The 12,083-nt window shown below is 48.2% G+C and overlaps 1 protein-coding gene across 2 annotated transcripts in view; it reads left to right on the forward strand.

Moving 5' to 3' along the window:
- EFR3A (EFR3 homolog A) overlaps window positions 1-12,083 on the forward strand; it is a 1,082,041-nt gene that overhangs the window by 770,055 nt on the left and 299,903 nt on the right. The window lies entirely within an intron of this gene.

Raw genomic sequence — 12,083 nt, forward strand, 5'->3', positions numbered from 1 at the left:
TGAAGTTGTATGTTAAACACAAGGAGGAGTCATGACCTGTACATAAATTCCACTCCAGGGTGCGGGCCCTGTGCCAGTCAAGAGTTTTTCCCGCAACTGATTCACTTCTCACTCAAAATCCTCTAGGAAGGTGGATTTCAAGTCCAAACGCAAGCAAGAAAAGTGAGATTGGTGAGTGTCTTTGAGTTTGCAGGGAAGGCATTTCCCTGTGCAGGTGCAGAGTAAGAGGCGTGTCCCTGTATGCATTCAATGTGAAATGTGTATGTCTGGGTAGAGTAAGTGGTGTGCCTATGTGAGTGCAGAGTGCGACTGATTAAATTGAAGCCTCTCTGATCCCAAAAAAAAGTTGCAAGGGCGTTGAGATGACAGTGGAAATACATCTAGGTCACTGACCATTCATCCGATACTGATGGTTTTCTGAGCCACTGTCGACCCCACAGCAGACTGAGGTCTTCAAAGAAGCTGTGCTGCATGTTTTCTGTGCTCATCTGGCTCCCTCCATGGAACTGCAGAGGTTTAGAATCAGGTTACTACCAGGTGGTCACCCTACATTGTCTGTGCCCTCCAAGCCTATTACAGGGCCACTACTGAACCAAGTACAGGCTTCCTCTCCTGCACCAAGATCCACAGTGTTTTTATTAGTGCCAACTCCACCAGTGAACATCCCCCATGCTGGATCCATAACAGACAACAACTCAAGTTTGGCCTGTGTTGGGCTATGATATTACAAAATCACTGCCTGTTGCCTTGCATCCTGACTCTAACTCCATGCCTCAATTCTTGCAATGAGCACTTCAAAAGGTAAATAATTTGCCCTACTAGTCATTTTTTTGTTGCAAAGTTTTTATTGATTATAAACCACAAAAAAGTGGCACAGATGACACATTAGCATCAAGCTACAAATGAAGAGGATGTGGTTGTACAAACAATAAACTCTCAAGTAGTACATTATAATTATAATAGACATTGTTCAAGATTCTGCCCCTGGCTTCATAGACCACACGCCCCTGCAGAGCACTGCAATCTACTCCTCGTCTCCATCCCGACAGGGTAGGTGGGAGCAGGGAACAACCAACGTGCAGCAATTCCCTGTTTAGCGACCAGGAGGGCCGTACCCAAAAATGACAGTTCAGCCCTTGTGCCCCCCAACCCCTCAAACACACCAAGCATTATCAACAAGGGAGAAAGAGAAACCTCCCACATGTGGACATCTGATAGATCCCGGGTGTAGGAAAATGCCACTGTTGGTATGGTTACCCCCTAATGTTTTGCCTTTTGTTGATGCTAGTTATGATTGAAAGTGTGCTGGGACCCTGCTAACCAGGCCCCAGCACCAGTGTTCTTTCCTTAAAACTGTACCTTTGTCTCCACAATTGGCACAGCCCTGAAACACAGATAAGTCCCTCGTAAATGATACCCCTGGTACCAAGGGCCCTGTGGCCAGGGAAGGTCTCTAAGGGCTACAGCATGTATTATGCCACCCTGGAGACCCCTCACTCAGCACATGGACACTGCCTCACAGCTTGTGTGTGCTGGTGGGGAGAAAAGGACTAAGTCGACATGGCACTCCCCTCAAGTTGCCATGCCCATAACCCACTGCCTGTGGCATAGGTAAGTCACCCCTCTAGCAGGCCTTACAGCCCTAAGGCAGGGTGCACTATACCACAGGTGAGGGCATAGCTGCATGAGCACTATGCCCCTACAGTGTCTAAGCCAATTCTTAGACATTGTAAGTGCAGGGTAGCCATAAAGAGTATATGGTCTGGGAGTTTCAGACACAAACTCCATCTTTCCATAATGGCTACACTGAATACTGGGAAGTTTGGCATCAAACTTCTCAGCACAATAAATCCACACTGATGCCAGTGTTGGATTTATTGAGAAATGCACACAGCGGGCATCTTAGAGATGCCCCCTGCATGCCAGCCCAACTTTAGTGCTAGGCTGACTAGTTTCTGACAGCCTGCCACATCCAGACGGGTTTCTGGCCACATGGGGTGAGTGCCTTTGTGCACTCTGTGACCACGAACAAAGCCTGTCCTGGGTGGAGGTGCCTAACACGTCCCCCTGAAGGAACTGTAACACCTGGCGGTGAGCCTCTAGTGGAGATGCCCAACCCCTGGACACAGCCCCCACTTTTGGTGGCAAGTCCGGAGGACATAATGAGAAAAAGGAGGAGTCACCCTCCAGCCAGGACAGCCCCTAAGGTGTCCTGAGCTGAGGTGATCCCTTCCTTAGAAAATACTCTATCTTGCTTTGGAGGATTTCTCCCATAGGATTAGGGATGTGCCCCCCCTCCCCAAAGGGAGGAGGCACAAGGGGGGTGTAGCCACCCTGAGGGGCAGTAGCCATTGACTACTGCCCTCCAGCCCTAAACCCAACCCTAAATTTAGTAGTTAGGGAGACCCTGAACCCAGGAAATAGATTTCCTGACGACCTAAAGAAGAAGGACTGCTGACCTGAAAGCACCGCAAAGACGACGGAGACGACAACTGACTTGGCCCAAGCCCTACCGGCCTGTCTCCTGACTCAAAGAACCTGCAACAGCGACTCATCCAGTGAAACCAGCGACCTCTGCCGACTCAGAGGACTGCCCTGCAACCCAAAGGAGCAAGAAACTCCCAAGGACAGCGGCTCTGTTCAAACTACAAAGAAGAAACCATCTTTAAAGGGACTCGAGCCTCACTCCTGAAGCGTGAGTCCCCAACACTCTGTACCCGACGCCCCCGGCTCGTGTCCAGAGAAACCAACACTGCAGCGAGGACCCCCAGGTGACTCCCACAATGTGAACACCCTGAGACGACCTCCCTGCACCCCCACGGCGACGCCTGCAGAGAGAATCCAGAGGATCCCCCTGACCGCGACTGCCCAGTAACAAAGAACCCGACGCCTGGAAGAAGCACTGCACTCGCAGCCCCCAGGCCCAAGAGGAACCAACTACCGGTGCAGGAGTTACTAGCAGGCGGCCCTCATCGTTGCCCAGTCAGTGGCTGGCCCAAGAAGCCCCCCTGTGCCCTGCCTGCATCGCCAGAGTGATCCCCGGGTCTCTCCATTGATTTCTATTCAAAACCTGACACTTACTTTGCACACTGCACCCGGCCGCCCCTGTGCCGCTGAGGGTGTATTTTGTGTGCCTGTTTTGGACCCCCCAGTCCTCTACTACCCCCACCCCCCCTCCGGTCTGCTCCCTGAGGACGCAGGCACTTATCTGCTAGCAGACTGGAACCAGAGTACCCCTAATCTCCTTAGGCGCCTATGGTGGGCTGCCTATGCCCCAGAGACTGAACTGGTAAGTGCTTTTCTTACCTGCTAAACTAACATGTACTTACCTCCCCCAGGAACTGTTGAATTTTGCAGTGTCCACTTAAAACAGCTTATTGCCATTTTTGCCAAAACTGTGTACCTTACTGTTTTCATTCAAAGTTCTATATTTACCTATGCCAAGTACCTTACAATTTATGTACTTACTTGAATTCTGAATCTTGTGGTTCTCAAATAAATTTAGAAAAGAACATGTTTCTATATAGAAACCTATTGGCCTGGAGTTAAGTCCTTGAGTGTGTGTTCCCATTTATTGCCTGTGTTGTACAACAAATGCTTAACACTACCCTCTGATAAGCCTACTGCTCAACCACACTACCACAAATAGAGCATTAGTATTATCTATTATTGCCACTAATAACCTCTAAAGGGAACCCTTCACTTTGAGATAGTATATACAGAGCCAACTTCCTACACCGGGTCACTCTGGTCCAGTATTTCATCACCACAGAACAAGATCACACCATGTGGTAAAAATCTGCCAGGTCGATTCCACATCGGGGACAGGAGGGTTTAGTGCGGTGGCCCGCCCGGTACATGCGGACTAGAGAGAGATAGGCAAAATAGAGATAGTACGTTTGAACCAGCTGCAGTTGAGAGTAAACAGTAAGTTCTCAAAGGGCAATCAAGGCATCTCACCAATATCCATCTTCATTGGGACCCAGCCAACCCTCCCACCAGGTTCTGAGATGCTGCAGCGTACCGGGTGAATTCATTATCAGGATAAAGTAAATCTGGGAGATTCCTCTGAGACCAAGATTACCCACAAGAAGTTTGGGTTCCAGCGGGTTAAACTCTGTGAGAGTCTCAGGTGCTGGGATAGGAGTGTGGAGAGGTGTCAGATTTGAAGGTATTTATATAATTGGTATTTGCAAGAGCATATGTATCCTGGATGTCTTGGACGGAGCCTACATGTGCCCCAGACCAAATATCTCCCAACTTTGTGATATCTATAAGGTCACAGGCCCTAAAAACTTGAAGCACTGCCAATTTTTTCAACCATGTGTCATGCCAAAGAGGGATCTGTTGTGTGAGCTTGGCCTCCAATTGCACATGTTGAAGCGCAGCCGTCCAGGGTAGGAACAGCACTCTAGTTACCTGAGATATGGAGGTAGAGACCGGGGAGCCATTAAGCAGGGCCTGTAAGCAAGGAAAACCTCACAGTGACAGTTCTAGTCGAGAAGCAGGGTCTGACCCCTCCATTGTACCTATGATGACTAACAAGAAGGTGAGGAGCCAAGTAGTAAAGATAAACATTAGTTATTCCCAGGCCACAATCATAGGGACCTTATTCACAGTGCGTGAGGGCAAGACGCGGTCCTGACCCATGCCACAGAAATGATGTTGCAATTCCATCCAGGTCACGAAACCACATCCGAGGCAGTGAAGTGGTAAATTCTGGAAAATGTATAGAAACCATGGGAGGAGAATCATCTTGTATAGAGCAATACATCCCATAACATTTAAAGGAAGGGATTGCCAGTTGGTGAGATCAGCTTTAGCCTTCTGGGCTAAAGGCTGGAGATTGAGAGTCCAGGTGAGTTCCGGATGTAAAGTAACCCATATGCCTCAGTATTTGAAGCTAAGCCGACGAGGGGAAATGTTCGCCTGCCAGTCAAAATAGTCTCTAGATGGGGACAGGGGAACCAGTACAGACTTAGAGGTATTCATCTGAAGACCTGAGCCTGCTTAGAAGCTTTACAGCAGTTGAAGACTTCGGGGAACACTTATTGAAGTGTTTGCAAGATCTAAAAGAACATCGTACGCGTAAAGAGTTATGCGGTCCTTCTGGTCACCGTCCCAAGTCCATCCCGCAAACTGGGCATCTATATGGATGTGTTGGGCCAATGGTTCAATTATCAAAGCAAAGAGGAAAGGGGATTGGGGATAACCCTGCCCAGTCCCACGTCCAGTGTGGAAAGTTGTAGAGAGGACCTCAATAATCTGGACTCGAGCTGTAGGGTTGGAATAACTTGCACAAAGCATGTCATGAAATCGAGGTCAGAGGCCAGTTCAGGTCAGCATCAACTGAAGATAGCCCTGGTCCACTGTGTCGAAAGCCTTCTCAAAATCGATAAAAGTAGTCCTAAGTTATGAGGCAATCGATGATGGTGGGCTTGTGCCACATGGAGCCATTGGAGGCAGTGTCTGGTGCTACGAGACAGCATCAAGCCACACTGATCTAAGTGTATCAATGTAGCAAGAGAATGTTTGAGGCGATTAGCCAGTACAGTGGCAAAAATGTTGTCTTCACTGTTAGGTAGTGACATTGGGCGATAGTTCGTACATGATGTGGAGGGAGGTTGTGTCTTAGGAACTAACACTATGGCGGCCAGGTCCAGTTCCAGGGGAAAGGAGCCAATGTGACAAACTATAGAGAGACAGAAGATTAGGTGTTAGTATTTCTCAGAACTTGGTATAATATTCTGTTGGGAAGCCATCCGGGTCAGGTGTCTTTCCAGACTCCAAACCGGACAATGCCCCCAACCTCTTCGGCGGTAAAGGGTTCATCAAGTATGCAAGACTCAGTAAGAGACAGGCTAGGGAGAGGGACTGCATCAGGAAAATGACCAGGAGCAACCATGTCCCCACCCACAGGCGCCATATATAATCTTCTATAGAGGTGGGCAAACGATTGCGCAGTCTCAGGAAGAGTAAGTCTTGGGCAACCACTTTTGTTGGTGATTTTGGGTGCTGATCCTATTCACTTGTTTATGGGAAGCCAGCCAATATAATAGCTTCCCATTTTTTACCCCCCAGCCATAAATCCTAGCCGTTGTGGCCTGCCAAAAGGTGTTTGGCATCCTCAAGAGAATATTGACAGATTTCTTCGCGGAGGAGACCCAACTGATGGGAAATCACGCCCCTGGGCCCTAATACGCCTCTAGGCGAAGCCCTGTATAGTTGCCTTGCTAGCAGCCCATAAGGTGCCAACTCTCACGACCGACCACTCATTATTACAGAAATAAACTTGAAGTTCAATATGAAGTAAATGAACAGATGTCCTATCCTATCAGGCATTAAGACACCACATAGGGCGTTGGCCAGAGTTGGGGCATCCAAGATGAAGAAATAGAGGGGAAAGATCCGAAACCCCACGAGATAGTTTTTGGATTTGGGAAAGCAGTCAGCACTCAGCAGAAGGTAAAAAGATTACGTCCATCCATGACTGAGTGTGATGGGCTGCTGAGGTGTGTGTGTAAACTGGCTAAGTCTTGGGTTCCACGTCATCCAGGCATCGCAAAGGCAGAGAGTAGCGGTTCAGTCAGTGAGATGGCGCACCCAGGTCTGTCTAGAGTTGGTGGGGGACCCAGTTGTATCAAACTCTGGATTCAGCATGGCATTGAAGGTGCCCTCTATTATCGGAAGACCCTGGGGGAGGTTCAAGAGAAGTCTGGTGAGGTCTCGGAGGCAAGGGCTGAGGGAGGCGGGCGGTAAACGCATACCAAAGTAACCATTGTCCCTCCAATGTTACTGTCAGGGTGATGAAGCAGCCCTGGGGTCACGCACTTCGTGGGAAACAGTGAGGGGGAAGGAACACCGCAACAGAATAGCAAATCCTCGGACCCAAGGGAATATCCTGTGTGAAAGACCCTATCATATCCCTTACATGCCAGGAAGGAACAGCCGATCTCCCATCAGATGAGTCTCCTGAAGCAGTAGAAACTCAGGGAGATAGTGATGGGCAAAAATAAGAACTACAGCTCTCTTCACACGGTTCAAGAGACCATTAACATTCCAAGACAGTATTTGAAAGGTCATGGCTATGGGAGATGTGTGTGATCATCACAGTGGACAGTGTAGAGAAGGTTCATCAGTTGGGTGAAGAGCATGTCAGTAGTGCACCATGAGAGATCTGGAAATCACTGCCATAGCTATTGTGAGAATGTGTGCCAAAACCTAAAAAGGAAGAAAAAAGGTAAACAAACATGCAATGCATAACACAGTGTTGAAAATACAACAACGTACAAATAAATCTCCCCCCTCAACTCCCACCCCTCCCCACAGTTCTACCCCAAAAGCATCTGTTGCCTGAGAAAAGGAATCATTGAAGAAAACGACATGTACAACAGTGTAGAAACATCAAAGGGAAAGCCGCCCCATCATAATAAAGGATAAAACATTAAGATGTTAGCTACCATTCTGTTTGGTAAGAGTGTCTACAAGGAGAACATACGGACAGCTGGGTAAATATTCAAGCAAACACATCTAAAATTAAAAAAAGAAAAAAAAATCCAGACAGGACAACTCGTAGAGCGTGGTTTCATGCAGCTGCCGGGAACCCAATTCTAGTTAAATTGTGGGACTGTGAGAGAGGTCAATTGCTGTTGGGGAGCAGCAGGTGTGAAAAACAGTTAATCTGAAGGTTTGTGTACATGCAGCCCCCATCCTCTCCCTCAGAGGCAGGAGACAAAGTAGGCTGAGGAGATGGAAGCGGTCGCATACAGGGGGACTGTGAATGCAACTCAGATCAAACAGTCCTCCTCTGAGATCGAGTGTGTTTTCTGCCAGGTTTAGGCAACATTTGCAGTCCCTGTGGGTCAGGAGAGTCCAGTCGACGTGACAAAGAAGCAGAAGAGCCATGAAGCAGAGTCTCCTCGGTAAGCCATGCAGACTCTGGGTTATCGAAGAATTATGATTTGTTGGCATGAATGACATGGAGTCTAGCTGGAAACAAGTGGTATGGCAGCCCCTTGGCCCTGAGTTTCTGCTTGACCTCCATATAGGAGCGTTGCCGTTGCTGTTGCTGCACCTTGCTGGTGTAGACAGGAAAAAGGAGGACAGTAGTGTCACCGCACTGGAGATCCGAGTGTATTCGAGCTTCCCTGAGGATAGCATCCCTATCCCTGTAATTACAGATGCGAGCAATAATTGATCCATTTGCAGCTCCCAGCTGTGCGGGTGAGCAACGTAGCGACCTGGGTTTGAGATTGGAGGCATCGTCCTCTACTGTGGAGATCCGAGATTCAGTTTCTGTTATACATGCAGTGGCGTTCATAAAGTCCTAACGCAGTAACGCCACATCCATCCTCACATCTCCGATTTTCGCCTCCACTACGGCCTGAGATGTCTGGATAGATTGAAGGATAGCGGTGAGGTCACTAGATGGAGAGGTGGATTTATCTACTCAGAAGGGCCTGGAGGTCTGCCGGTGGGTCAGAAGGGTATTGATCTATGTGCATCTGTGAAGTAGTAGAATGGATGGGTCTATCCTTACCCATCACACCGGAATCTCAGAAAAGACAGGTCCCGCAACAAAGGAGAGTCATCCTTCTTTTTGTGATGCCACAGCGGGACCTTAATTTCATCTTAACATTCCTCCTGTTTATTCCTCCCAAATTTATGGATAGCTGCCCACTGTGACTTCTTACCTTAAAGATTGGTTTACTTATTGCAATTATGAAAGTTTGTTGCGTGATTGAGCTGCAGGCATACTCGGTGCAACCACCCTAATCCAAGCTTTTCCTGGACAAAGTGGTGCTGACTTAGACAGCCTTTGTACCAGGGTGGTATATAGTAAGCGCGGAACCACATGATGCCACCTAGAGGCGCAAGGGACCAATTCTACGAAAAAATCTTGGGATCCAGGCTGGAGCTTGGGCGATGTTATAAGGAGAGGAATGTGCGGTTAGATAGAGTGTTACCAGAGTTAAGTAACTTGTTCTTTTCTACTGCTAAAATCAGGGGTGGTCCCTTTTTTATTGTAAAAGGGGCGGGACCTTGGGCGATGACAGGGCGGTGGGGTGCACAGCATTCCCTCTCGGTGTGCATGTGTGTTTGGCCTGCCGTCTCTGGCCGGCCAAACACACATGTGCAAAGGGATGTGTTGCTGGGTGGGGGAGAGCGGACTGAGGCTCCCACTCTGCTTCGGAGTGCCCAGCCAGGGCGCTCTGTCCAGTCCTAACGCTGCCACCAGCATGAAACCAGCGTTATTATTGGCAGGCTGGGAGCCTGTGTCTGCAAGTACTGGAGCCAGAAGAGCTGAGCAGCGAGCAAGGTACGTTTTTTAATTTATTTATTTTTGTCACCCCATAACGTGCCGCTCATCTCCCCTCCCACACCATTAATCCACACCCTCCCACCCCCCGCTGTTGCTGTTCAACCATGTAAGATAAATAACATTGTCTTTCCCCCAGTCACCTATTGGCCGCTTTATCGTAGGGTCACCATAATTAAACAGAACCTAAGAGGAAATGTGTTTTGATTATTAATGCACATCATACACGTAAGCAACAAAGGTTCAGTTGCCAACACATTCATCATTACCGGTATAGTTTTTTCTGCTGCTAGAATGCCTTCCAGAAAACGAAAACATGTTGCCACTGTGATTACCGAAGAGTAGTATCAGCAGATTAGGGCACTTGGACTGCAAGCAGCCGTGGTCCTCAAGACTGTGCAAATATAATGCCCAGCGCTCTGCAGAGGAAATGATCTGCTGCAAGAAAGCCACTGCATCCAAAGCCTAATTACTTCTAATGAAGAGAATCCACATCTGGGATTTAAAGCGCAAAACATAATTTTTGGGCAGAATCATCGCTCTGGGACACATGCAGTGTTGGGGGCGGGGGAGGCGGAGGATGGGGAGACCCTGTAGCTGGCCGGACTGAAGATGACTTCTCCGCAGCACGTGGGTAACAGTAAACAGCGGCATGGAGGTGTCTGAGCTAGCGAGGCGGGAGGTGGCGGGAGACTGGTGAGCGGAGTTGGGAAGCTGCTGGGAATGGGGGTCCTGTGAGTATGGATTTGTAATCAGTGGCAAGTTTTGGGTGGACTGAAACTTCTTGTTCACTAACACTGCTCCTACAAGGCCACATGTTTGGCTCCCTTTGTAGAGATCAAAGCATTCTCTTCTTTCTCCCATTAATTGCTATTCAGCCTTGAGTGTTTCATTAAAAACAAGACCTCATGCGCGATGGAACTGTGAACGCGGCAGCCATGTTAGATAATGGAACATCCCTTGCTAGCTTACAAGAGTGCATCGAGCATCCATTTTCAGTGCAAGAACACAAATTCAGCCCATTCAAATACTGTACTCCGAAAACCAACATCTGGATGGAGCCACGGTCCCATCATTAGTGCATCTGGAAGCTCTTTTTATGGTCATCACATAAGGTCTGGTGATACTTGTGCTGTCAAACCGGACCTAAAATGATTTGTTTACACAATATAGGGGTCAAAGATCCGTGCTGGGACAGGGTGTGTAGTAGATGGGGAAGCTTACCCACGGTTAAAGACCACGATTTGTCAAAAGTAAATACATAAACAGCCAGTGTAATTAAGGAAGCCTCTCCTGCCTTTCCGTAGGCTCTTTAGGGAAAGCAGACAGATGACACTCACAAGTTGAGGAGGACGAGGGCACTGCTTACTAATGACTACTACAGTATTGTTCCTAGGAATAAGATTCACCGGTTGTTAAGTGCACACTTCAGCTTTAGCCATGATAAAAAAAAAAAAACACGCAAAGGACTGTTGAAGTAATTTTGTGAAAAAGCGAAACACCCGAAATACCGATCGCACTCTAACACCCCTCAAAGGCTAGCAGTCACACACTCCCAGCAGCACTTTCACAGCCCTCACAGAGTACCAATCATACCGTTCCAGAAGTACTATTACACCCCTTACATATGAGCAGCCTTGCCACACCCAGCAGAGTAACAGTTCGCACTACCAGACGCACCCACACACCGCTGGTGGACTAGCAGCCATGCGCTGCCTACAGTAAACACCACGCCCATACTTCAAGCATGTGCACCCCTCGCACTAGCAGTGACAATCGCAAGAGTGAAACACCTCTGGAAGGCACTCTCACATCTTGTATATCAGTAATTCTCTACTGGAAGCATTCTTACACCCACAGCATACTAGCAGTCTCAGCAGCGGCTCCACACCACCATAGAAGCAGTTGGCAAGTATCAGAACTACTCACAGATTAGTAGTCACATTCAACGGATGGCACTAATACCAATCAGAGAGTACCAGTCTGGCACTGATCACATGCCACTCATTCACTAGCAATCTCACACTACCAGCTGTCGCACAAGAAGCATTCTCATTCCCCTCAAACAGTACCAGCAAATCCCATAGACTTAGTTCCTAATTGGAAGAGCCTCTTCTTTGGTTTGGAGAGCTTGTGTGTGTGGCATTGTGCCTGGGTGTGTGGGAGACGGCAAGAAGGAGCCGGATGGCGGGTGACCAGAGACATGAGTAAAGGGATGATGGCATGGGCGATTGAGTGGCTGGATGAAGAAGTGCCTGGATAGAAGCATTCAGTTGGTTATAAACTGAACGTGTTGGCTCGGTATCATGGTGCTCCCTGAGTTGATCACTACTGTGCTTCTGTCACCGGCCCCTGAACAACAGCTTGAATTTGGTAGTTTTGCAAAAACGTCAGAAAGGGCCACAACCAAAACAGAGGCTTCAATTGTGCTCTGAAGTGCGAATATATCCAGTTCTTCAAAACCCCTATTAGCTTGTAATTAACGTCAAATGTGGTGGTTTAAATAGTATAATTACTCAGTGGCGATGAAAATAGAAAGCGTTTACATGGACAAAAATGAGGCCGTCATTACGAGCTTGTCGCAAAGCAATGAGTGGAGATAAACGGGTGATGGTGACTCAGATATGTGCCACAGCTGCAACAGGGAACAATTTTAAAAACGCGAAAAGGTTTTCGGGTATTTAACTGCCGCCCCCTTTCAGTCTCAGATGTTGGGTTATTTTTTTACCTTAGGCATCAGTGCTTCCTGATTGATGGTTTGTTT

The sequence above is a fragment of the Pleurodeles waltl genome, chromosome 2_2 (genome assembly GCF_031143425.1).
Source record: "Pleurodeles waltl isolate 20211129_DDA chromosome 2_2, aPleWal1.hap1.20221129, whole genome shotgun sequence".
In the NCBI taxonomy this organism is placed as follows: Eukaryota; Metazoa; Chordata; class Amphibia; order Caudata; family Salamandridae; genus Pleurodeles; species Pleurodeles waltl.